This window comes from Rhamphochromis sp. 'chilingali' (assembly GCF_963969265.1).
Source record: "Rhamphochromis sp. 'chilingali' genome assembly, chromosome: 9".
Lineage (NCBI taxonomy): Eukaryota > Metazoa > Chordata > Actinopteri > Cichliformes > Cichlidae > Rhamphochromis > Rhamphochromis sp. 'chilingali'.
The window spans coordinates 13,883,004-13,909,794 of record NC_137936.1 but is presented as its reverse complement, the minus strand read 5'-3'; the positions used below and the strand labels follow the sequence as shown (position 1 = coordinate 13,909,794).

The window sequence follows — 26,791 nt, the reverse complement described above, 5'->3', positions numbered from 1 at the left end:
TTACTGCAATCACCAACAACAAAGCAGTGGCAAAGTCACAGATGTACTTTTCCAGTTTGCAGGCACCGCATCATTAGTCGAAGAGTAATGATGCCAAACCAGGCCACCGGTGTCTTCCGTGCTGCACACTGACTAATAGGTTTAAAAATACTTTAATGCAGTTAAAAATAATAATTTAAGTGCATTAAAATGTCAAAAAAGAGGGAAAAAAATCGCTTTTCATCAATTAATTATAGTCAACCTCTCCGAGCCAACAGGAGCATTTTGGCAGAAGCTTTCACTTGATGTCAGTGTCTGCAGTGGAATGAAAGATCATTGGCTGATGTTCCTCCGTTCCGTCTGGCTTGTTATTTTCTCCACAGGTAGAAGCCATTATGCACCGAGTCTCCTCCGTCAGGGCCACAGAAAATCCATTCCCTGCTCCACTGACCTAAAGCTTCCTGATGCCTGATTAACACACATGGGATAACAATCTATATAGAGTATTTTAGAGCTTTTAAAGAGGTCTTCTATGGTATCTTCTGGACCATATTTCCCAAACACTGTCCAGACACTCGGTGTGGATGATGATTATATAGATCAGTTAAATTGTTTGATGTATTTTCCCCGTTTTCCTTTAAGTCTAAATGCTCAGAATTAATGAGCTGAACTTGACTTTCAGCTGTCATCTCATTCACCTTTAAGTTTCCTCCCAGGTACACACACACACACATTCAAACATTCCCTTAGGAGACCCACACCCTGCTGTGAAGTGGACTTAACCGTCTTCTACGCCAGGTGATGGGGTCATCCCTCCAAGGATCCAGAGGAATATGTCCGATTAGCCCATCCACCCTGCACGCCTCCACACAACGATGCAGAGTCTGTCTTTATGCTTCCAACATGCATACATTTTATCATCAGCTCCATGTGTACATACATGAGTGGTTTGCGTGCAGTCTGGAGGTCAGTCCGGTCACCTGCAACCTTCCCACGCAAGACATCATCAGTCAATTTAATCCCAACTTAACCATCTGATGGAGTGCACCAGATTGATAAAATACTCTGGAACTGTTGCTAATGGTCCTCGGCGATCTCACTTTTTCTCTCTCTCTTCCTTTTTGCCCCCCATTCACATTCACATGAAAACATACACACAATACAGCCCCTTTTGATCTTCAAATGGGTGTCTTTGGCTGGATTCTTTTTTAAATTTTCTCTGTCTTGGAACTTCAGTGAAACTTGAAAGGCACTGCTTTTGCTCGGAGAGAAGAATGAATCTCTTTAGGTCTATTGTGGCATTAAGCTTTGAGGGGGCACAACAAAGAAGTCAAATAGATATGTACACATCGTTTGCTTGCTTATTTTTCTCCATTTATTTGATTGGCTCTTGAAAGAGCACTTCGATAGACAATAAGCAGAATAATTATATCCGTTATATACGTATATCCCTGCTCAATTTTAACCATGCCACACTGGACTCTACTCTGGCTGCTTTTCACCAGTTTGTGAATTGTCCCACAAGAAGCAACAGGACAATTGACCTACTGTATGCTAATGTGAGAGATGCATACAGAGCCACCCCCCTCCCCCCACTAGGGAAGTCAGACCACAACCTGGTTTACCTACAGCCACAATACACACCCCTCGTCCAAAGGCAGCCGGTCACAACGCGCTCCATCCGGAGATGGACCCCAGAAAAGGAGGATGCTCTGAGGGACTGTTATGACACCACAGACTGGGATGTGCTCCTGAGCCCACATGGTGAGGACATAGAGGGGGCGACACACTGTCTTACAGACTACCTCAACTTTTGTGTGGACACGGTCGCCCCTGCTAAGACGGTACGGTGTTATCCTAATAACAAACCGTGGGTAACACAGGAAGTCAAAGCTGTCCTCAACATGAAGAAGAAGGCTTTCAGGAGCAAAGTGAAGGAGGAGATGAAGGCAGCACAGCGGGAGGTGAAACGCTGCCTGAGGGAAGCAAAGGACACCTACAGGAGGAAGGTGGAGCAGAAGTTGGAGAGGAACAATATGAGGGAGGTCTGGAATGGTGTGAAAACCATCACAGGCCACAACACCAAGAAAAGCACAGTGGGGGGGACTGTGGAGAAGGCAAACGAACTCAACAACTTCTTCAACAGGTTTGACCAGCCCACAACCCCCCCACCCTCACCTTCACTACAGAGTCCAATCCCCACTCTCCTACCTCCCTCGCTTCCCCCCCTTCCTGACACCATGACACCCCCCTCCTCCAATCCCTCTCTCAGCAGCAAGACATCTCCCCCCCTCCCCTCTTCCCAAACATCTCCCAGTGTCACAGTGGATCAGGTCAGGAGACAACTGAGGAAGCTTCGCCCCAGAAAGGCAGCAGGCCCAGACAAGGTGTGTCCTAGGATGCTAAAGGCGTGTGCTGCTGAACTTGGGGAGCCGCTACAACGAGTCTTCAACCTCAGTCTGCGACTGGGGAGAGTGCCCGCCCTATGGAAGACATCCTGCATCGTCCCGGTCCCCAAAAAGAACCGGCCCAATGAGCTGAATGACTTCCGACCGGTGGCACTGACGTCACATCTTATGAAGACTCTAGAGCGGCTCTTCCTCAACCTCCTCCGACCACAGGTACAACATGCCCAGGACCCACTACAGTTTGCATACAAGGCAGGTGTCGGAGTGGAGGATGCCATCCTGTACCTCCTACACAGAGCCCACTCACACCTGGATGGGGGAAAAGGCACGGTCAGGATCCTGTTTCTTGACTTTTCCAGTGCCTTTAATACCATCCGGCCCTGTATGCTTCAAGAAAAACTGAACAGGATGGAGGTGGACCCCTGCCTGGTGGCTTGGATCTCCGACTACCTCACCGACAGACCACAGTACGTCAGGCTGAAGGACATCACGTCTGACACAGTGGTCAGCAGCACAGGAGCACCACAGGGAACTGTGCTGTCCCCTCTTCTCTTCACCCTGTACACCTCTGACTTCTGCTACAACTCTGAATTATGCCACATTCAGAAGTTTGCAGATGACACAGCCATCATGGGGTGTATCTGGGATGATCAGGAAGAGGAGTACAGAAGTCTGGTGAGGAACTTTGTCGCATGGAGTCACACAAACCACCTGCAACTCAACACCTCAAAGACTAAGGAACTGGTTGTGGACTTCGGGAGGTCTAGAGCAGGTCCACTGCCGGTTCAGATAGAGGGGGAGGAGGTGGAGGTGGTCAACAAGTACAAGTACCTCGGGCTGTGGGTGGACAATAAACTGGACTGGTCATGCAACACAGAGCACCTGTATAAAAAAGCCCAAAGCCGACTGTACTTCCTCAGGAGGCTGAGGTCTTTTAACATCTGCAGGAAGCTCCTGAGGATGTTTTACCAGTCGGTGGTTGCTGGAGTACTTTTCTATGCTGTGGTGTGCTGGGGGAGCAGCACAGCAAAGAAGGACTCATCCAGGCTGGAGAAACTGATCAGGAGGGCTAGCTCTGTGGTCGGCATGAAGCTGGACACTCTGGTGACAGTGGCAGAGAAAAGGACATTAAAGAAACTGATGGACATTATGGACAATGCCAGGCATCCTCTGCACACGGCCATTAACAACCAGAAGAGTCTGTTCAGTGACAGGTTGCTTCTCCCAAAGACAAGAACTAACAGACTTAAAAACTCCTTTGTCCCACACGCCATCAGACTGTTTAACTCCTCTCTGGAGGGGAGAGGGAGGGGAAACAGGAGGACAAAGGAGGGGGGAACAACTAAGCTGTAGTGCCTCTTCACCTCACTGTGCAATACCTTTTGTGCAATACTTTTGTAAATAGTCAACGGTGCAATAGACTCAATACTTGAAATGTGCAATTCACTTGTATTTTTATTTTTATTCCTATTTATTCTATTTATCCCCTTCGTATATTTTATTTATATTGTCTCTGTATTTATATATATATATATATATGTGTGTGTGTATAACTCTGTAACTTCTGTCGGTGCTGTGCTTTTTTGGAAATCGAATTTCCCAGAGGAACCCACCCGAGGGATTAATAAAGTTCTATCTTATCTTATCTTATCTTATAACGTGTCACGGTCTAAAGCAGATAAAGCTGCGCCTTCTTTAAAGATAAGGGAAAGAAGCAGATGTATTGGAAAAGCTGTGTTTACACTTGTTTCTAAATTCAGTCAAGTGAATAAAATTCAGGATACATTCTCTCACAATGAGCATAATTAACTTCACAATAAATTATTAATTAGACGTATCAGAGGATCCCAGATGCTTCTTTAAGTCTTCAAAAGGTTCAGCCTAATGCTTCGCCCTTTAACCCTCACGTTGAGCCTGCCTGCCGGCCTCATCTTCAGAGTGGCTCCCAACATGTTCCTTTCACTCTGCCTCCACACAACCTGCAGCCTCTCGTGCATTCACCGCCGCGACTTTGATATCAGAGGGACGTGGTGTGTATTAACGACCCGCCGCTCATGAATTAATTAATCACTTCTTTGGAACGTATCAAACACGGCAGCTTGTGATCAAGTGCATTGTGGGATTGAGATAAGGCATGGACATTGCCTGGCAATGGAACTAACACGGGGAGCCTTAATTAGTTCAATTAATTAACCACGGGGGTAGAGGTGGTGGTAGTGGTGGTGGAGGGGTGCATACTGGAGTTGACAGCTACCTGGAGATCAAGGTTCAACTGCTGGTGTACAGATCTTCACCAGGGTGTGGTAGAGAAGATAAGAGAAATGTGTAATTAACTTTTGTTGGTGAAGACACTTGGGCTCAGGGGAGCTGTGCTACACCTGCTTAAACCTTACAGCTTAAGCTCCTGCTGATGTTTCTCACTGGCCTTTGAGTTTTATGTGTAGATGCCTCATGGGATGCTGTCATAAAGCTGCAAGACTTGAAGCCTTATTGAGGTTCTCACTCTTAAACAATAGCTTTGGAAATGTGGATGTGTTACCGGCACCAGACCTAGGGGAATCTGGACCGGCAGCAAGCGGCACACAGGCTAGAGAGCACTGCGTAGCCAAATATGAGCAAACTGTGGATTAATAGAGAGGACACCGAAGTTAGCGTCTTGCTCAGGCCGGAGCTCATTTATTTCTCTACATATACACAATACAAATCACACTAGACCATGCATTCTTCCCATAAAATAACAGAGTTCATAAACAAAAATGAAGTTACAAAAAGCATTCTCTCAAAAGCAAAATAAATACAAACTAATTCAAAATGACTTTACATACTCACAACTTAAACAAAACACTCACGGTTAAAGCATAACAACATACCACATTCACACAACCTTTCCCCACATTCGCGCCATATACGCTATTACTTTTGAACATGGCGTCCCTTGAACGCAACATAACATGGCGGCAGACGACTGCAACGTTGTTTCACCAACAAAAAGCTTTCCTCTTAATACATGTACTCAGTACTGCTTGGCTAACACTAAAACAAACACTACAACACATTTTCGGAAGTCGCAGGTTGCCACTGTCATAGTATATACTTATAGTGCTACGTAGCATTATAGCATTATGCCGATGATACACTAATACTCATTACAACAAAATACCACAAAACAACATCATCACTCTCATCTCAAAATATAGCCGAACAGTTGTTACTCAACTTACATGACATTTAGAACCAGTTCGGTAACATAAAAGTTTGTTTGTCAGTACCTGTGGATTAATAGAGAGGACACCGAAGTTAGCGTCTTGCTCAGGCCGGAGCTCATTTATTTCTGAGCTGCGCATGCGCAGAGCCTATAGCTAGAGTCTCTCTGGTAGTTCCACAGCAGTGCAAGAGCACCATCTACTGGCATAATGAAATATAACCAATATAACAACACATAACAATGTCAAAATAAGTCACAATAATAAACAAAAAATAAGCGGGTAATTGGTTTTCTTACAAAAATAAACATGTAGCTTTTTTCAACCTGCTACAGATGCAATGATTGATCTCATGTGGCATCGTATTCGTACAAACAGCTGAAATGTCTAGTATAGTACAACTACTTCTTCTGAGCTTAACATTATCCTTCAGCCCAGTCAGATAGAATCAGGAGGCAGATAGCTTAGGGGAAAATATAGAAGAAAGCAAGGATGTCTTTGTCATGTCTGTGAAGGTTCTCCGTCATCCAGGTCATCGTAGTCTAAGGAACTTGGAAAGAAAAGCTTCTGGACTTTTTTAAGTTGCTTGAGGACGTTTCACCTCTCACCTGAGACGCTTCTTCAGTTCAAATGGTGTAGAGTCCCAGATTTAAGCCCTGTGGAACTGTCCCCCAAGAGGGACAATGGACCTCCTCATGAAAATGGGTGTAGGTCGCAATCAGCCAATGCAGATGTCTTTCTCATCCTAGCAAACTCGTACCTGAAAAAAGAATGTTTGTGTTCTCAGTAAATACTCCTCCTTTTTTTTAATAATATGGCCAAATCAGTTGTTTCTTTGTACGTCTCATATTTGAACATGGCAATTCCCCTTCTGGCTCTAGTTTTACTAGAACTGTTTAACATACAGATATGAAGTATGACGAGTTTACTGTTTAAAATGTATGATTTAACATGTAGTGACCAGGCAATTTCTTTTCCAAATTAGTAGCAATCACCTGCTGAATTTCAGTTCATGTACTACATGAAAAGATGAAAGTCTTTCCTTTTTTATCTGTTTAAGAGTTCATCTTAGAGCAGTCCAGCAATCTTTGACAGTGCTTGCTCAGGCTGCTGCTTACTCCACGCTACAAACTGCTTGAATTACTGCACGATATGAAATTTCTGCTGCTTCTGCTCTTCTACCAACCACCCTCAGCTGCCAAATGTTCAGATATGCTTTTATGTACTGTAGCCGGAATATTACAGTCTGTATTCCCAAGTAGCTCATACATCAGCTTGTGCCGAGAACACATAAAAATAACTCCATTCACTACCAAAGGCCAGAAGATATCTGGCTGTGTCATTCATCTCTGGTACAATAGACATTTTTCACAGTAGACATTTTGACTTGACACAGTAGAAAAAGCACAGGTGGAATTAATAACAGTGATCACGGTTCTCTTTTATTAACTGTTGCACTGAACGTCGGCAAGTTGGAAAGGGAACCAGCACATGCGACAGCAGGAACTCCCCAACCTGTTTTCATTCAAGGAGTGTCAACTACTGCAAATCTGCCAAAGCTGCTGGTGTCTGAGACAGGCACAACGTTTCTTCTCTCATCAGTATTGTGACATGTGTTGAAGCCCACAAGCAAATAGTCCTGTTTTAAAAACCTTCACCTTCTGCCAGAGGTAGAAAAAGTGTCAGTAAGTGAAATTTTACACACTTCTTTAGGTGCAACCTTCTAGTACCAGGTTGGACTACCTTTTACCTTCAGAACTGCCTTAATCCTCCAAGGCATAGATTCAACAAGGAGCTGGAAACCTTCCTGAGAGATCCATATTGGTCCATATTGACATATAGGATCAAACAGTTGGTGCAGATTCAGCTGCACATCCATAACGTGAATCTTCCATTCCAACAAATCCTAAAGGTAGATTGAGATCTGGTGCTTGTGGAGGCCATTGGAATACAGTGAAGTATGTTGTCCTGCTGGAAGCAGCCTTCAGAGGATGGACTTTAAATGATGCTCAGTTGGCACAAGAGGGACCAAAATGTGCCAAGAAAATACCCTCCACGTCACCACCAGCTGAACTGAACTGTTGATACAAGGCAACTTTCTATTAACACATTTTAGTGAGCCCCAGTTTCCTGTTACGGGAGCGGCACTTGTAGCCCATCTGTTTAAACATTCAGCGTTCAGGGATGCTCTTCTGCATACTTCGGTTATAACGAATGGCTGTTTGAGCTACTTTTGCCTTTCTATCAGCTCAAAGCAGTCTGGCTATTCTCCTTTGTCATCTGCTAACTTTCAAGGCATTTTCACCCCAGAACTGCTGCTCGCTGGATATTTTCTCTTTTTTCAGATGATTCTCTGATTGTGTGGGTAAATCCCAGCACATCAGCAGTGTCTGAAACACTCGGCCCAGTCTGTCAGACACCAGATATTAGGTTTGGTCATGTTGACCACGTTACATGCAGCTTGTGACTCAATGATTATCAATTTATCCATCTTCTTCCACTTATCCAGTTCAGGGTCATGGGGAGGCTGGAATCTATCCCAGCTACTATAGGGCAAAATGCAGGTACATCCTGGAAAAGTCACCAGTCTGTTCCCTCCCCATTTATTTGATTGACACACCAAAAGTTCTTGGTTAGGTTTGTTAAAAGATGACGGGTTGGGTTAAAAATAAGACTGATTACAACATTAAACTTAGACATTAAAAAGGATGACTCAGAGAGCTGAAATGTGATGCAAAGCGATCAAACATCCATAAGTGAGAAGTTGGGAGCAAGATGAGGCTCACTGCCTCTATGTGGAGTCATCATTCTTTACCTCACATTTCCCAGTTTTGACTTGTTTGAATGTTTACTGAGGAAAAACATTTGTTGGAAAGAATGAAAACTCACATTTGCTTAAACACAAAAACTCGTGTTTGGTTGAAAACAAAGCACTACAGAGAAGAGTAAAAATAACTTGATAGTTTAATTTCCGATGCACAGCACATCTAAACGAGTCCTGCAGCCCAGGGCTGCAAAAGCATTTGAAACTGAAATTCACTTTCACAGTTTGTCTGACTTATTTGATTTTTCTCTCAGTATTTTTCGACAATAAAGATGTATGTAGTAAAGTTTGGAAAGCCTGGAATCCATTCGAGAACATTAAAAGAAAAAAAAAAGACTGCAAAATAGAGAAAAAGTTTCCAGAGTGCAGTTCACATACTGCAGGACTCCCAGTGCCTTCTTCTATTGGCCATGAATTTTTTATAGCCCCCGTTGCTTGTCGCTCCCTTGCTTTTGTCGACTGAGTTCAGCTCTTGCGGTGCCGGTGCTTTCAAAAAGCCAGCAGCCTCGACCTTATCTTCCTTTCTATGGGCGAATGCTGCTTGTATTGCAGGGGGAAGAACTGATGGAAGGAATGGTGGGTGGATAGGTTAGAGCCGGGCAAGGTGGAAGCGACTGCTGCGGCACAGATGGATGAAGAGGTGCCTTCAGTGTCAGGTAGTCATGGTAACGTAGCGGACAGGCATCACCGCAGAATTGTTGGGAGAAAGTTGAGAGTGAACGTAACGACCGGTTTAACACATTTCACCTTCCTCTCGATGCAACGGCAAAACAGGCAGAGGACAAGTCAGCTTCACAAACATAAACAAATATATTTGTGATCGTTTATGAAAGACGCACACTGACTTTCAATTTTATTCTGCACACCTGTAGCTGTGCACTGCCAAAAAAATAAAACAAGATATTCCTATTAGTAAGGGTTGAGTGAGAACAAGGGACCCAAAACAGGCAAGAGTTTAGAGCATGAGAGGATAGTAGGCATGGGGAAGAGGCAGCAGGTGTTTGTCTGATAATGACCAGGTGGAGGTAGCTGGGCTCTGTTTCCCTCCATCGCTCCACTGAGTCCTGTGGGGCACAGGAAGGGAAGACAGAGGGAGGAAAACAGGAAGGAGAGGTGGAAGGAGGTGAAAGGATCTGAGAGTCCAGGGAGTTGTTACCAAGATGAGGCCGTCATCCTATCAGCCACTTCCTCAATCTCTGCTGCCCCTTCCATCGTTTCCACCACCTGGGCACTTGTCAGAGTCGGGCTCTTCAGCCAGATCGATGACTGGGCTGCTGGAGAACAAAGATGGGATCTGACCTGCAGCATGCTGCCACAGCGAGCCATTTTCATCAGCAGAATTACTGATAATTTCTTTCCCCGATACGATGCCGTTATTATATTATCTCTCCATCGGATTCCTGCTATGCTCCTTAGCAGGAAAAGTGCAGGTGTAACTAACAACATTAGGGACAGCTCCATTTCAATATGTTGGTACATGGCAGCGAGACACCATGCGCGGTGCCAGTGTTGTGTAAGCAGAGTTTCTGATCATCGGCCACCATTTACATCGTTAGTTACACCTCTGTGCTACAAGTCTCAATTTCCACCATGAGATTTCACATTTAAAAGCCATCCTTTGATATCTTGCTCATCACTAAAAAGCCAGAGGTCAAAAAATAAAATCTCCTGGAGACACATCCTTAAATTCTTTGTAGACACTGGGGTGTAATTACCTGCACTAAAGAAATTCAAATTCAAATTTTATTTGTCACGTACACAGTCATACACAGTACGATATGTAGTGAAATGCTTGGACAACTGCTCGTGACCTAAAGAAAACAAAAAAGGAAAAGGCTATGAATAATATAGGAAATAAATATGAAAAATTAAAAAGGGTAAATTTAACTAGGAAGGAATAAGATAAAATATATAAATTAAAGTTGAAAATAAAATAACTGTACAACAAAATATACAATATAGAACTATATAAGAATGTATGAAGAAATATAAATAAATATATACACAATAACAGCAGCTGTACAAGTATTAACTGGAAATGAAGACTATAATGTCCAGTGTTGTGCAATCCACATTATGTCTTGTCTAAAGAACTAAAACATCTGTGTATCTATGTCACGTGCCAGATGGATCAGAAATCTGACAAGCAACACAAACTAAATACATTCCATTGCTTCTTTAGAGCTTTCTGTAAAGGAGTTTGTGACCCAGAAACCACTTGTGAACGACATCAAGCGCAAATATACCATATTGGGTATTAGTTAAAATTATCATTAAAAAAAACCCCAAACATTTTCAGCAGTTGCAACCATCCCTGGTGAGTCCAGCTACGCTTTGAGTGATCAGTTGCTGCTTCCTATGTGTCAAAACTCTTGATACCCGACAGCTAAAATTAATTTGCTCTGACATCTCAAATTAGTTTTGAGTGGATTTGTAAAGGTTTCAAGTAGTTGTGGGGCACACTGCTCCAGGCAGACAGAAAAGATTGTTTCCCGTTGGTAAATATATCAGTAGTACGTAGGTGCATATCGATATTATTCTATGCTCTCTGTGAAATAACATCACAGCGTTTTATGCAGCCTGGCTGATTTGGCAAGTCGAGCTGTGACTCTGTAATTTCCGAGTGTGTCCAAGAGGCTGAGGCTCCCATGCTGCCACCTAAAGGTGAGCTCTGAGTGACTGAGTCCACTGCTTCAGCCACGGTCCATTTAACTGCACCCACTCCACCATCGTGTCCAGGTCACTGTCTCTGTGGACCCAAACACACACACACACGCACACTATAGACTTGTCAAGCTCAGTGGTGTGTGACTACACATATTAACATGTTCCTGTACTGAGGAGATATAAAAAAAAAAAAATCACATCTTGTTTCTTTTGGTTTAGTTTTTGACAATTTTTTTCACAAAAAAATTCTGCTTCATTGTGCCACACAAACGTGAGGAGATTTTTTTTTCCTTGTCTCTGACAATTAGAGCCTAACTGATATACTCAAAACAGCACACCACACACACCCTTATGAATGCCACAATTCCAGATAACGCAGTGCACCTGGTCACCCTGCTCCAGAGTTAGTCTTACTGAAATATCAGAGCAGGGGTGTCCAACTCCAGGCCTCAAGTGCAGGTTTTAGATATCAGCCTGGGTCAACACACCTGAATCAAATGATCACTTCATTATCAGGCGTCTGCAGAAGTTCAAGAAATGTTGAGGAGGTAATGTAGCCATTTAAATCAGCTGTGTTGGATCCAGGACACATCTAAAACCTGCAGGACACTGGCTCTCGAGGCCTGGAGCTGGCCACCCCGATCCAGTTAAAGAGTCGTGTTTCCAATGCCGGCTGAATTATTTCTTGTGTAATTGTTTCTTGTGTTAACTGTCAAAAGATAAGATGATCTTATGAGATGCAGTCCTGCTGCGAGGCTGAAGGCTGTGTTTGACAGCTTTGAAAAGGTAAAAGTACAAAAAGCACAAATGACTTTGTTGTTTCACTGTAATGAAAATCTGATCTCAGACCAATTTAAAATTGAAATTAGCGTTCAGGTTGTGTCACTGCAAGTGTCACTGCTATTAGTGTTTGACAACAATGGTGTCACTAAACTGTGCGAATGCATAGCCGCCCTTGAGTGTGAGGAAAATGCCCCCAAAAAGTAAGGGTTGATAAATCTCAAAAGCATTAGTTGCAAGTTTAATAGACGCGAGAGAAAAGATGAATATCAAATTGTTTAAAAAAAAAAAACCCCAAAAAACCAAAAAAAACCCAAAAACACGTTTGCAGGGATGCTGTGTTTTGTGTGAGTGCAAAGTTTCTCATTTTCCCAGGGTGGGACCTGGTGGTGTCACACTCTTTGACAAGTCAGTGCTATCTGTCTTGATTGTTTTTCTACTTGGCAGATATGAGGTTTCTTGTTCCCCATCCAGCCCCCTACGCAATCTCTTTCTAGAAAGTTTGTTATGCATGTTCAGTGTGTGAAAGAGAGAGAGAGAAAAAGCACTTGTCAAAGGCATTTTTTGAAAAACGAAAAAGTTTTCCCCTTTTCTCTGAGCAAAAGAGAGAACAAGTTTCTTGACTAGAAAGAGTAAAGAAAATGTGAAAACCCCCATCCCTGTGATGGATGGTAAGGCGCAGGCAATTACAGACAACATACAAGACACTGTGCACATAGACGATATCGTAAACATGCACACAAACGCACACAAACACTAAACAATAGATGCACACATATTTAAGACACTGGCAATGCGAGATAATCTTGAGGTTCTTCCTTTCTGAAAAAAAGCTGATACATTCCAGCTAAAATCCATTTAAGGCTCCCTGCTTGGCATACTGATAAACATACTGTACGGTAAGTGCTCTCACACACTCACCCACACACACACCCATCACCTCCAACAAACTGGCTTCCATAAGCAAACGCAGAACAAGCACAGCCAAGTGAAATGCACTTGTGGTGCAAACATACAAAAGCTTTGTATGTTGGCCATGAATTTTTTATAGCCCCCGTTGCTTGTCGCTCCCTTGCTTTTGTCGACTGAGTTCAGCTCTTGCGGTGCCGGTGCTTTCAAAAAGCCAGCAGCCTCGACCTTATCTTCCTTTCTATGGGCGAATGCTGCTTGTATTGCAGGGGGAAGAACTGATGGAAGGAATGGTGGGTGGATAGGTTAGAGCCGGGCAAGGTGGAAGCGACTGCTGCGGCACAGATGGATGAAGAGGTGCCTTCAGTGTCAGGTAGTCATGGTAACCTAGCGGACAGGCATCACCGCAGAATTGTTGGGAGAAAGTTGAGAGTGAACGTAACGACCGGTTTAACACATTTCACCTTCCTCTCGATGCAACGGCAAAACAGGTAAGTACTTCCATAAGCAAACGCAGAACAAGCACAGCCAAGTGAAATGCACTTGTGGTGCAAACATACAAAAGCTAGCTGCCATATCGTTCCAGGTTTGATTACACGGACCTCACATGCACTCATGAGTGGATGTGAGGTGAGGTGGTAAGCACGCTCCTGGTTTTCTAAGGTTCCTGAACTGCAAAATGAACGGGGTCAGAGACAGATTCAGGTTGCTCACTCACTACTGGGATTTATGTGGAGAAGGAGAGAAGATATTACATGTTGGACAGAAAGAAATGTGTGGGATGGGAGGAAAGATGATGGGAAAGGAGGAGAGCAAGTTGGAAAACAGCAGGAATATACAATAAATGCATGAGGAAATCTTGCACGCAGGCAGGAAGCACTATGGGGAGAAAAAAAAAAGAAAAAGAGAAGGGGATTGAGTATGTGATAGCTGGAAAGAATGAGGAAATCTTGGGACTGGAATAGAAAAGGTGTGGGGCAGGGCGAGCGGGGACAGAGAGAAAGGCAGGAAAAGTGCAGAGAGATGGTAATTGACATAAAGGGAAAGTGACAAGCGAAAAGATGAGTATGTAGGGAGGAGGAGAGGAAGTCAGAGAGAAAGAGAGAATTACTATTGAATGAAGAACGCGACGGAGAAAAGCTTTGGAAGGCGATGCAGACAAGAGGGAGCGGGAACACGCTGTCATACAGGCTGACATTCAATATACAGGACTCGCGAATATCTTAAATCATTGAACAAAATGGCTTGTGTAATGACAAGGGGTTGTATTCTGCCTACACATAATTCATGGCACGGCAGTCACACACATCTCCAAAGTGAAGATAAATTGTGACTCCACTCTTGTTCATCTATTTGAAGCATGTCTGTGTTTTTAATATCACAATTTCAGCATTGATGTTGATGTGACAAACCTCAACAGAGATGGATTTCATCCTCACCTGAGTTTTTATGCGTAGTGTTCTTGTCACACTAGCAAGGATGATTTTTTACAACATTACAGAGATTGCATCTCAGAGAAAGCGTCCAAATTCAAATCAGAGTTAGGTGGAAACAGTTGGAGGGCTTTGCGAGAATCAAATCAGACTAGTGCAAACAATCCCAACAAAGCATAAGAGTACAGTTTAATTCATAAGGCATAAGATATAATTTACATGTTGATAAGGTTGTATTGTTTCTGCCGCTAAGTGATGTTTTAAATACAGGAAGCAGGGGCGGTGCTATAACTAAGTTGTTGGGGGGCATATGGCCCCATTAAAATCCCATCTGGGGACCATTTGCACACAATCTGATATCCCCGTGTTGGAGCTGTTCCTGCATCATCATAATAATGTTGGTACAGGATCAACATTACATCTGCCCAGTCACGTTGTAGAAACATTTAGTTAGCATTAGCCAAGTAGCTAGCGAAAGGCTATAAAAACTATCACTAGTAAACCAACCAAAGCAACCCTAAATTTGGCTAACAGCAAACGCAATATGATCATATATTTGTTATATTATATAAATGAGTAAAGAAAATACCTGAAATGCTTACCACACAACAACCCCCCCGACATCCTACTCAATTACTAGTTGCTAATTCTACCCTTGGTGGATGTCCTACTTCCTCCTACACACTATGCTTCATGGGAGACTAATCACCAAATAGTTTATGTTTCAAATTCAGTTCTTTCATAAACCATTTTCAATTCTTTCAGATGCTCTGTTCCTGAAATACTACAAAGCAACGTTCTGATACATGACTTTACATTTAAACATTTAAACGGCCAATTACATTTAAACTTTCCATAACAGCTCCAATGAACAGTAAAGTTAAACTGAAGATGTTTCAGACTGACTCTCTGTGTCTTAAACCCTGGATAATGATGGAAAACAGTGCCTCGAATTGAGAAAGTTTCTATAGTTTTTAATAATCCTACAGTTACATTTGCTTTCTTTCCCCCCCAAACCTGCTGCTTCTCTCAGCCCCCAAAACAAAACAAAAATCAACTGTTACTGGTGCTGCCCTCCAATTTGGGTGTAAATGTCTTCTACAGTTTGGATGATGGCTGTATAACTTCCAGTGCTTGCTAGAATGCATTTTGAATAGCCTGATTTACTTTTGCTGCTGTCATGATACAAAGATTTGGCAAAGCAGTCAGATCTGTGTTTGTGCATGTCAACACAATTCACATTATAGATACATTGAGTTTTATGCACCCTACAGCTTAATATTTTTAGTGTAATAATCTCATTTACTTACTGATTAGCATGCAGAGGGCTGTGTGGAAGGAAGACACTAGAACATGCACACTGACCTAACAGAAATATAAGATTGAATTTCGGGACCTGGTTGCCAAACCATGATAACACTGCTCATAAATCCCTTGATCAAACCCACAGGGAGCAGGGGAGAGGAAATGTTTCCACACTGGTGAGGTGAAGGTTCATGCGGAGTTAGAGCACTGAGAAAAACAAATGTGAAGTCAGAGTGAGGAATAACACCCCGCACTCCTGCAGCTACTACTTAAATAATACAAACCTATTTTGATGATGCAATCCTGTTGAGCTACACCATTTCTAGCTGAAATTGAGTCATTTGATAGGTTAGATTAAAATAAAAAGAACTTGTAGGCTTTGTCATCATCATTCATGAGATTGCTGAGTGGTGTGTGTGTGCTGGGTTCTCCTCTGTTCTCCTTCAGACTCTTTCTCCTCTCCGTGGCAGGTGATTGAACGCAGCTGATTCCACTTGCTAATCACCTGAGCCCAGAGAGCAGAGAGAAATGTCTCAACAAGTGTCAGTGGGCTCCTTTGGCAGTATTCAAGCTGTGTGTGACTTGTGACCTGAACTCTTTGTGAGAAAATGTCTTTTCTGTTGTGTTTCGGTGGACTATTGTTTTTTCTTAGATTTTTAGCTTGACCTCTTTTGTCAGTAGCATTCTTCCAGTATTTTGGAAGTGCAGTTGTTGCAACAGTGTTGCCTCACAACAAGGTCTCAGATTCAAACCCACCACCCAGTTGAGACTTTTCTGTATGTTCTTGCATGGGTTCTCTCCAAGCACTCCAGCTCTGTCCCACAGTCCAAAGAGATGCATGTTAGGTTAAATGGTGACTCTCAATTGACCCTACAGGGTAGGTGTGATTTTGAGTGTCAAGGGTTCTGCCTGATTTATGCTTCAGCAGGAAATCTGTGTGATAACCTACAATGTAGATTTCCCGCTAAAGCGTAATTCAGTCATTAGACTTTTACAGTGAATATTTACGTGAATGGCTGCTGTCGTTGCAGGCATTTATGCTGGTGTGTGGTCAGTGTTGGGAAGGTTACTTTTAAAATGTATTCCACTACAGATTACAGAATACATGCCCCAAAATGTATATTGTAATGTATTCCGTTACGTTACTCAATGAGAGTAACGTATTCTGAATACTTTGGATTATTTAATATATTATAATGTTTTTAACAACTACATGAATGTACTATTGCTGTGTGATTTATTACTATTACTGAAGGTTACTCGCCATACCAATACCAACTAGATTTTTAAATCTTAATAGAAAATGAGCAACAGTAGGGTGGACATTAGGTAAGGCTGCACTTTTTGCAGCGATCTCGTATAGAAAACTATTCCGCGCATATATAAAACAGGTCTGCGGCTCCAAACCGTAAAGGCTCCAAACTGTAAAACCGTAAAGGGACTTCTGGCTAACATGTCAGGTTCCGGTGTTCTGGGTATCCATCCTACCTGACAAACCATCTTACCCGTTGTTTCTGCGCATGCGCACAACACGAAATTAAGTGAATATTATTACCTTTGTGAATATTAGCTAGAAAAATACTCTGACGGGTAAAATTAAGTGGCAAATCATCCTACCTTTGTTAATCTGAGCTAGAAGCATACTTTTACGGCTAAAATTTAGTAGCCAATCATCCTATTTTTGTTAATAAGAGCTAGAAAAATACTCTGACGGGTAAAATTAAGTGGCAAATCATCCTACCTTTGTTAATCTGAGCTAGAAGCATACTTTTACGGCTAAAATTTAGTGGCCAATCATCCTATTTTTGTTAATAAGAGCTAGAAACATACTGTGACGGGTAAAATGAATTGCCAAGCCATGCTACCTTTGTGAATGTTACCTACAAGCATACTTTCATGGATAAAATGAAGTGGCAAACCGTCCTGGCTTTATGAATATGAGCTACAAGCATACTCTGATGGGCAAAGTTAAGTGGCAAACTGTCATACAGACTTAAATTTGTGCTGGAATTACTCTGTGACAGCAGAAATGTGAATAAACTACTTACGGTAGGACGTTTTGCCAAAGTAGGATGGTTTGTCAGAACACCGTGTCGGGCTCGTAGCTGAAAAATAGCTTTACTTTGTTGTCTGGGTCAACTTTGCTAGCGAGAGACACAGAGAGGCGTTGAAAGGCTGCTCCAATGGAACTTATTGTTTCGGAGGAAAACACCAACACGGTGTACAGTCGAGTCTTAATAGCTTATTTACAACTGGGCTCGTCAGGCACTGTTGTCTGCAGTGGTTATTATTATATTTACATGCTTCCATCTCCCGTTTCTGCTCAGTGACAACTCGTACTTTTCGACTCTCCTTTTTCTTCCTCACTCGCTCACAGACACATAACGGGTATGGCAGTCCATTCTCCCTGCAGCACGGACTACACTGCTCATGGGGCTACATTCTTTAGGCCTATGCCTGTAACACGCTGCCTGTTGCCTTCATATTAAATCATTTTTGTGAATAATTTTTTAAAATATTTCTTCATGTCATTATGCGGGCCGCAAGTAGAGGTGACATGGGCTGCGAGATTGAGACACAGGCATTAGAGCCTCTTAATGCGTGTTTTGTTTGGGTTTCCACCGGTGTGGAAACCAAAAATAGAGAGAGCATAACCTCACATATGAAACAGGAAAATACCGCCGTGTAATCCATTCATTTCAACAAAGTAACTGTATTCTAAATACCACCTTTTTAAACAGTAACTGTAACGGAATACAGTTACTCATATTTTGTATTTTAAATACGTAACGGCGGTACATGTATTCCGTTACTCCCCAACACTGTGTGTGCTGGATTATGGGTTAATAATCATAGTCATGTCCAGGTGTTTCCAGCTGTATATGAGGTGCCATATAATATAAATAAATAAAATGCTAGTTCTTTTTCCTACTGTAAAAAGTTCCTGGAAATATCCAAGAGGAATTTACGGTACTGAACAGGCCAGTCACAATAGTTGTGGGCTGCGTCGATGTGTTAGATGGTTACATTTCTAGGGAGGTGCACATCAGGTTACGGTGCAGGTTGCCTGGTACAGGTTTAGAGGGGTTTGTAGTTACGATGTAGCTACAGCATAGATTTCACATAAAAACATAAATCTTTTGTTACCCTTGCAAACTGGTGACCACCACAGTGTATCCCACCTTTCACCCTCAACCAAACACCATCACTGCCACTAACTCCTCGCCCTTTAACACAGTCACATTAGTAGCTGTAAAATTTTAGTAGCACAAAATAAAACTTAAATAGATAAAAGCATGCATAACAGCCCCCTTTTTTATAAGAAGAAACCTCTCACAAGCATTTTTGTTGAAGAATGTTTAAAAAGTCATGATTGTTCATCCAGAACATTTATTTATGATGACTGTGGTTAATTTTACAGCACCTCTCTTCCCATTTTATGGCACATTGGCAGTTTTTGATCATGACTCAGATGATGTCGTTCTGAAGTGTTGTTTTATAAAAAACAAAACAAAACAAAACCATGACATCTGCCTCCATGTCTGTGCGTTTGTGATAAGCAGTTCCTTTTCTGTGTGTGTGTTCCTGTCTGTTTGGATGAAGGTGTGACCTCTGGCTTTTCAACAGAGAGGGAGCAAAATTAGAAGAAAGAAGGGAGGGAGGAGGGATGGAGAGACGGATAGAGGCTTTGATGAATAGACTGTTGTGGAAAAAAAGTGTCTCGGCAAAAGAGAAGAGGAATGAGGTCATTATCTTTGTCCTCACCTGTGGCCTCCAGAACACACACGCGTGCACAAATACACACAACACAATCCGCATTTCATCAACAACAGCAACACCTCGGCCCATCCCTCCTTCTCCACAAACTACCTTGCTTTGTCAAGCGGCTGTGTCCCTGCTTTTCTGTCGCTTGGATAATAATTTCTTCTTCTCTGCGTGTCATTGTCAGCTCTGTATATTTCAGAGCTTTCAGGCTTCCTCCTCCCTGATTTATTTTCTGCAATCCAACCATCACACTCGTCACAATCTTTTTCCCCACTCCACACATCACTATTACAATCACTTGCCCCGGGTCACCTCCCTGCCCCATTACTGCTCCACTTTTTCAACCCCCGCCCATCCCTCCTTAGAGCACAGTGCGCTGTAATCACATCCACTGGACCAAGATCACCTCCTCTTCTTCCCCTTCCCACCTCCTCCTTGCCCACTTTCGCGAGGCAGGTCATGCCTCTTGAGGCAGCGGAGCAGAGAAATTACCTGTTATCGAGGGTCGATTTTTCATGCGCTTGTAAATTGCTTTGTATTGACACTCTGTCAGAGCAGGGTCATCACAACGGCCCGGGCCAGTCGCCACCCTGCTGTTGCACTGCTGATCTCGGGGGTGCTACCACCGAGACCAGAGCAGTCATGATCAAGGCAGGGTGCAGCTTGTGCGTGTTTTGTCTGCGTTTGGGTCTCAGTTCTAATCATTGTCATTATGAGTCTGTTTGAGACGGTTACAATAACAGTTCTGCAAGTAGGTAGTAGGTTTCAAATTACCTCTATTTTATTAATGTCAAGAACCGAAGTTCAACACACAAGCTGGACCCAGGAGCAGAACACACACACAGCGGTACGAGAGAAAAAATAAACTTTATTATAACTGAGAGTGTCCCGGGAGAGTAGAAGGGAGAAAACGCACGGAACCAGAGAAACCGAGGGACCGGGAGAAGAATCGCGCAGGAAACGCCGAGAGCGGGACCGTGGGAGGCTGAAACAGAAAAAGAAAAAAGGATTATTGGGGTGCGGGTAAACCGGCAGCATACGAGGGGAGGTAGTGTACGCGTCTTACGATGATAGCGGGGCCAAGGGAACCGGAGGGAGGGGTGAGGGTCCGTGGGGAGAAGCTCCAGAAAGGGCGAGGCGGCTGGGATTGATCGTGATCCAAATTCTGGACAGGCTGGTGACTCAAAACACGCCGAGCAGTGATCGCTGAAGGACGATTACGGACTGGCGTGGAGCAGCAGGCTGGGCAGGATTAAATGGTCCACCTGGTGATCGCCTGGGATGGGATGCAGGTGTGGAGTCAGCGGCCACGCCCACGGGAGTGGGCATCCCATCAGCACCTCAGACGCCGGGCCGCGGACCATGACAATTAATGAATAAAGCATCTTTTTTTTTCCACGTACAACACCAGGCTAGGATCAGCTAGGATGATGTTGATGCTTCATAAAAATGTTTTTTGCCATTTCTGATTTATTGGCTCCAAATTTACTTGCAGCATGTTATTTGCCCTTTCCAAAGAACAACTGACTCTGTGCTGACCTCTGTTACAACTTAAAAGACGGTGAAATATTTCGGCCTCAGCATTTCAAAACACACTTTTTTTTACTAAAGAGATCACAAAATGTGAATCAGTTCTACCTGCCTCTTCCAGTTCTTTTGTCCTTGTTGCATCATTCCTTTTGTCTGTTTTTTTAAAGCATTTTTCATAATGTGCTTTTGTATGTCTGTGCGTACGTTCCTCCCAGCTCTTTCTCATCCATCTAATGTCTTAAATCTCTCACCTCTCACTTGTCAGTCGCATTGGCAGATCTTTTATCTCTCGTGGCTCTGACACATTCTCTCTTTTCTTTTCTTTACCCCTCATTTCTTCCTTTGTTGTCACACCAGTGCTGAACCTCAACACTAAGATTTAACACTTGTTTCTCTGTTAACTGTTTCAAAGATCTTCTGAATGTTGCCTGCTAATATGGGAACTGATGTATGCATTTCTGACTTTGAGTTACCTGAAGTGTTTTCTGCTGTAGTCCTGTTTCTGTGCGAGCTCTATGGTTGCTTTCCACCAAAAGGCTCAAATTAGAATCAAAAACCGAGCTATGAATAAAACACTGTCTCTGTGCACAGCAACGCTGCACGCAGGTGGAGGCTGAGAAGAGCAAGCAGAGTTCACTTAAAGGAATATTCCACTGAAATCTGCCTTTCAACTATCAAAAACTCACTGCCTGTAGGCCTGAAAGGTGGCTCTGAAAAGTTTGCAGCTCTTTTCTGTGCACAGAATCTGGTTTCTGTAGTTAGACTGAATTTATAGCAGGTGGAAGGAATTTCAACAGTGATTTAGAGAGAGTTTTTTTTTAACCTATACCAATATCCAAATGTGCGTTTTAAAAATTATGTCATTGCAGTAACTTATCATGCACTGTAGTCTGTATGTCTCTCACATTGTTGCTGACCCACTTGTCTTGCTTCATTTTAAGGTTTGTGTGCAGCTCTCTTTAGGTTCTGCCAAAGCATTTTAGTCGGGTTGAGGTCCTGACTGAAATGACGAATCATTACACCACCTTGACTCTTTTCTCTTTCAGCCGTTCTCTTGTAGATTTGCTACTTTGCTTGTGGTCATTGTATTATTACATGACTAGGCTCTAGCCAAACTTTACTGTTGGACAGATCATTTTTGACTGTTTGGTTTGTTTAGATGCAACTTTGCAAACCTAAGCTGTGCTGCCATCTTCTTTTTAGAGCGAAGAGGCGTTCTGTTGGCAAACCTTTCAAGCTACACTTATTCAGCTTTTCTAGTTCATTCTAATTTGTGAACTCTAACATTTAATGCACTAACCGAGGCCTGCAAAGCCCTTGGGTTTTTTGGAGTTTCTCTGAGCATTGCCCAATCTGACCTTGGGGTATATTTACTGAGACGTGGGCAGATTAACGCACACCTAAATGCTCCAGACCAGCCAAATGCCAAAGCTTATGTTTTTATAGAGGTGCTCACACTTGCTGATGATCAGTTAATCAAGTGCATTTGATTCACTGCACCTGGCTGCCTCTTAATACCCACAGATGCAGTGATGGTTTACTTAGTTTTTCACAGGACTGCACAGAGTTACGCGTTAATAGCCTGTTTAACATATTTATCGTTAAGCTATTCATGAGCAAAAATGTTATAGACCTCTGATGAATATAAATGAAAGTTGCTTTTAGTAGGTTTAGTTTAGATGTTTGTTTTGTGTCATTGTTCACTTTTTACTGAGCTTTAAGAAAAAAAATTAAGATCAGTGCACAGTTCATGCTTATGCTTTTTTAACAGTTACCTGATAATGAAAGCTAATAAAATGTGAAAAACATAAAATGACAAAAGCATTTAAATATGATGTTGGTGGGTCAAACATAACACAGTATTTAAATTAGGGCTTTTAAAACTGTATATATGAAAAGCTGCCGCATGCAGCCACTCAATAAATAAATACATACATAAATAAATCTACCTTGACTTGATGTTACTATACAGTTTATAGGTAGCAAGGGTATCAACTGATTTATCTGGACAGTTCGAATCTGACCATCTCCAGCATTAAAACTGTGGCAAAAAAAAATAAGGACTTCACATTATATTTTATTTGAAATGGAGCTAGGCTTCAGTTCAAAGTAAATCAAAGGTATCAGGTCTTACACGAGTGGGTGGCTGCAGACATATATTCATGTTTCTTTGCAGCCACTGGCTTCAGTGTGATGCCATATCCTTGGCAAGCTGTGCCGATGTCTGCGTTTGACACCCACTCGTTTGTTAGGGCGGCACAATCTAGACACCGCTGGCACCAATGTGACGGCAAGCTTTCCCTATGAAAAGATGAAGCCATGTGAAAATGGTTAAAAAGCACACACAAAGAGGCAGAAGTGGAAAAGAAAGGTGCCAATGAGAGATAGAGAGCAATGAAAGGATCGAGAGAAAAGGATGAAAGACCAGAGGACATATAGAGCTTGGTCAGGAAGACAAAAGTGACGCCATGTGAGAAATCCAACACTGGTGATGAAAAGGAAAAAAAGGACAGAGTGAGTCCAGATGCAGTGTGAAAACGGTGGAGAGGAAAAGGCAGAGACTGATAAATGGGTAGAGAGGAATGCCTGAGAGACTTTCTTTCTTCCTTCTATTCCCTCCAATGTCAAGCCAAGCCAGCCCTCCTGGCAGATGTCTCCTCCTCCACCCTGACCGCCCCACCTGCTTTCCCTCCCTTTATCCTCCCGCTGTCGTCCTTCTATCCTCCTCCTCCTCTGTCCTGCATGCCACACAGCTGCACATCCACTTCCTGTGCATTAGGACTCATCTGCCACGAGTGTGTGCTGAAAGAGCCTCCAATCTGCAACGGGCTTGTCTCAGAGCACATTAAAGCTGCTCTGGGCACGACACTCCAAATGAAAACACACCCAGTTTATTAATCTAACTCGGTAATTGGGGCTGCAGCTGAGTTGAGGATCCATCCAAAATAGAGTTAAGCAACATGAGCATTGTTTATATTTTGACATTAACTTTATTGACGTTAAGGATTTTTGGGAATGTCTAAAATCCAATTTAATGAATGTGATTTAGATAAATCATTAAATAAATTATAAAACTGTGTTTCTAAAAATGTTATGACATGTACATAAAAACAGAATACAAACCATCTAAACCCTGAATTTAAGTGAAATTTTACTCACTGAAACTGAGGAATGTTATTGCTTTCATAAAGCGCCAAATATAACAACAACAACAACAACAATCTTTATTTATAGAGCACATTTAAAAACCAACGGCATGCCAAAGTGCTTAACATAAAACAAATTAACACAAGTATAATCAAAGTCATAAAAACAAAAAATAAAAGTGTAAAATTATGTTCACAGGAAAAAGCCACCAATAAAAAAAAGTATAACTATAGCACATAACTATAGCACAATATAACTATGCCATCAAAACACAATGGCGATATGACATGCACAGCGCAAATAAAAGCATGATAGGAAAATTAATAGAATAAATCACTGCAAACAAGGCCAGCATTTAACCGGTAGAAAAAGCAAGATTAAACAAATACGCTTTAAGCCGTGATTTAAAAGATTGAATAGAGTCAGACGCCCGGATGCCAATCGGAAGGTTGTTCCACAACTCTGGTGCAGTCAGGGCAAACGCTCGATCACCTCTAGACTTCAGCCGAGATCTAGGCTGCACCAACAGTAACTGTGAGGATGATCTTAAAGCCCTAGCAGGAACATATGAGCTTAGGAGTTCCTTAAGATAGCTCGGTGCTATGTTGTTAGTGATTTTAAAAGTAAACAGCAGAATTTTAAATTGGATACGGTATTTCACAGGCAACCAGTGCAAATCAGCTAGGAGGGGGTAATGTGGGCAAACTTCCTAGTTTTGGTTAGAATGCGTGCAGCAGCATTTTGGACTGTCTGTAATCTATGAAGGAGGGCAGAGTGGAAACCAAAATAGAGTGAATTGCAGTAATCCAGTCTCGAAGTTACAAAGGCATGGATGAGCTGAAATATAATAGCAATTTAAAATGGGTAGGGCAGGAAAATAGGTTATTGGGACACCTGTGACATAAATATAGGTGTAAAAAGAGCAGAGAGCAAGAGTTTTATAGTGATCGATTCATCAGTGTGTGAAAAGACTTTTTGGGCTAAACAATTCAAGAATGATGGTGCTCAGTGAGAAAGTGTAAAGCATAAATAAATGATGAGGAGACTCCAGAAAAATCTTTGAATTCTCATTAAATACAGAAATAATTCTATAGTGGAAATCGCTAACATTTATATACAAATGCAAGCTAAATTTTTGCAGTGCTAAAGAAAAAAACAAGGCATTGAGGCAAGGTGGAAAGCTGTCCTGTGGTCGTAATGCTCATCAGGCTGCATCCTCTGGGAGACGAGCTAGCAACCTTGTTATCAGTGCATAAGTCAAGAGCATCTCTTATGTAACTGCCGTGGTCATGGCAAGGAGGGTTTAGTGCATATATAATTAGTACATATAAAGGTGCAGTTAATGCTTAACAAATCAGTTTTGGAACAAAATATGCATTATGAAACAAAAAATAAAACATACAAGCTGTCCTACATGAATAAAGGAAAATTATTTGCTTTCAAAAGTAGGATAACTGGTCTCCTCGGATCTTCGAGGTTTCTCCTTCTTCTTCTTCTTCTTCTTCTTCTTCCAGCTGCTCCCTTTGGCGGTCGCCACAGTGGAACATCTGGATGGATGGGTCTCAGTTTCATTGGTGTGACTGTGTCCAGTTAGTTGGTCCAGAGACGCTCTTTGACCTGGAGACTGATGGGAGATTTACGTGGTAGACTCTGGCTCTGCTTTCACTGCTCTGACATCAGTTACCATCAGCACGTTTGTGGAAACAAACATCTTTAGCAAGTACATGAGCTTCTGTGAATTTATCAATGTAAGAGAAACATTTTTACTCACTGATCATTTTGGTCTAAATGTTCGATTTAGCAGTGGAGTTTTAAACTCCTTTAGCACATTAGTAAGGATAGTCTTGATTATGGAGAAGAGATGTCACTGGATATCACCTCCGACCTCCACGGGTCCCAACAAACCACTTTTCTACTCTTCATCCTCTTCATATCTGCCCTCACTTCTTCCTTACTAATCCTGTAAACTCAATTCCCAAAAATGTACAGTGTTATTAAAGAACAGGCGAAGCAGCTACAGTCCTTTTGTTTTTTATTTAACTGTTGCATGTCTAGGGTATTTGCTATCGAGTTATACGTTTTGCCACCTAGCTGTTTGTGATTTGAAGATAGCTGATTTGAAGATGTTACACTGATGTCATTCTAAGCCTGCTTCCTTCCCAGATCCTTGCTGGTGGTCTTTTCAAGGACAATGAATAGCCCAAACTTCCCAGCAGCATACACAAGCTTCTCTTAACATGTTTAAGCACTCAGTTTACAGATAGCTGGACTTACAAATGCTGTCATGGGGATTTTTGCATTGCTAGCCTTATCACATTCCAAAAAATAGGGAATTTAGTTCTGCATTTATAACAATAACATATTACATCATTTCCAGTAATGAAGCTATTCAAACATTTTTTTTGCCAGAAATTCAAAGTGTTATCTCTTGCTGCCACTTGGGACTACAGAATTACAAACTAAGCCTGTGTGGTCTTTAAATGTGCAAAAGTCACATGTTGTTTCAGTAATTCCCTTAATACTTGGGTTGCTGTGCTGCGATAAGGAACATTTAGCCACTCCGAGTTGAAGAATGATGTCTATTTGAGACTTTATTTCATATGGAAAGAAAAAAACAATAAATAGAGACGATCTATCTGAAAAGCTGGTAAAATGCCGCTGTCACAAATATGAAGTCAAATTTGGTTATCCTGGCTAAAATGGTATTGATATTTAAGTGCAGTTTATTGTGTTGAGTAAAATAACAGCAGTTGTGGAAAGGTACTGTACTTTAAAATGTCAAACAAATCATCTACAATAGGGCTCCACGTTCTCTCTCTATATCTATCGGTCTATTGTGTG

At 42.3% G+C, this 26,791-nt stretch overlaps 1 long non-coding RNA gene across 1 annotated transcript in view; it reads right to left on the bottom strand.

The window, feature by feature from the left end:
* The window catches only part of LOC308403132, a 32,340-nt gene extending 26,511 nt beyond the window's left edge, over nucleotides 1-5,829 (bottom strand). Inside the window, exon 1 of the long non-coding RNA XR_013972866.1 lies at nucleotides 5,657-5,829. This is a non-coding gene — a long non-coding RNA (uncharacterized lncRNA). The remainder of the gene's footprint in view (nucleotides 1-5,656) is intronic.
* Nucleotides 5,830-26,791: the final 20,962 nt, after the last annotated feature.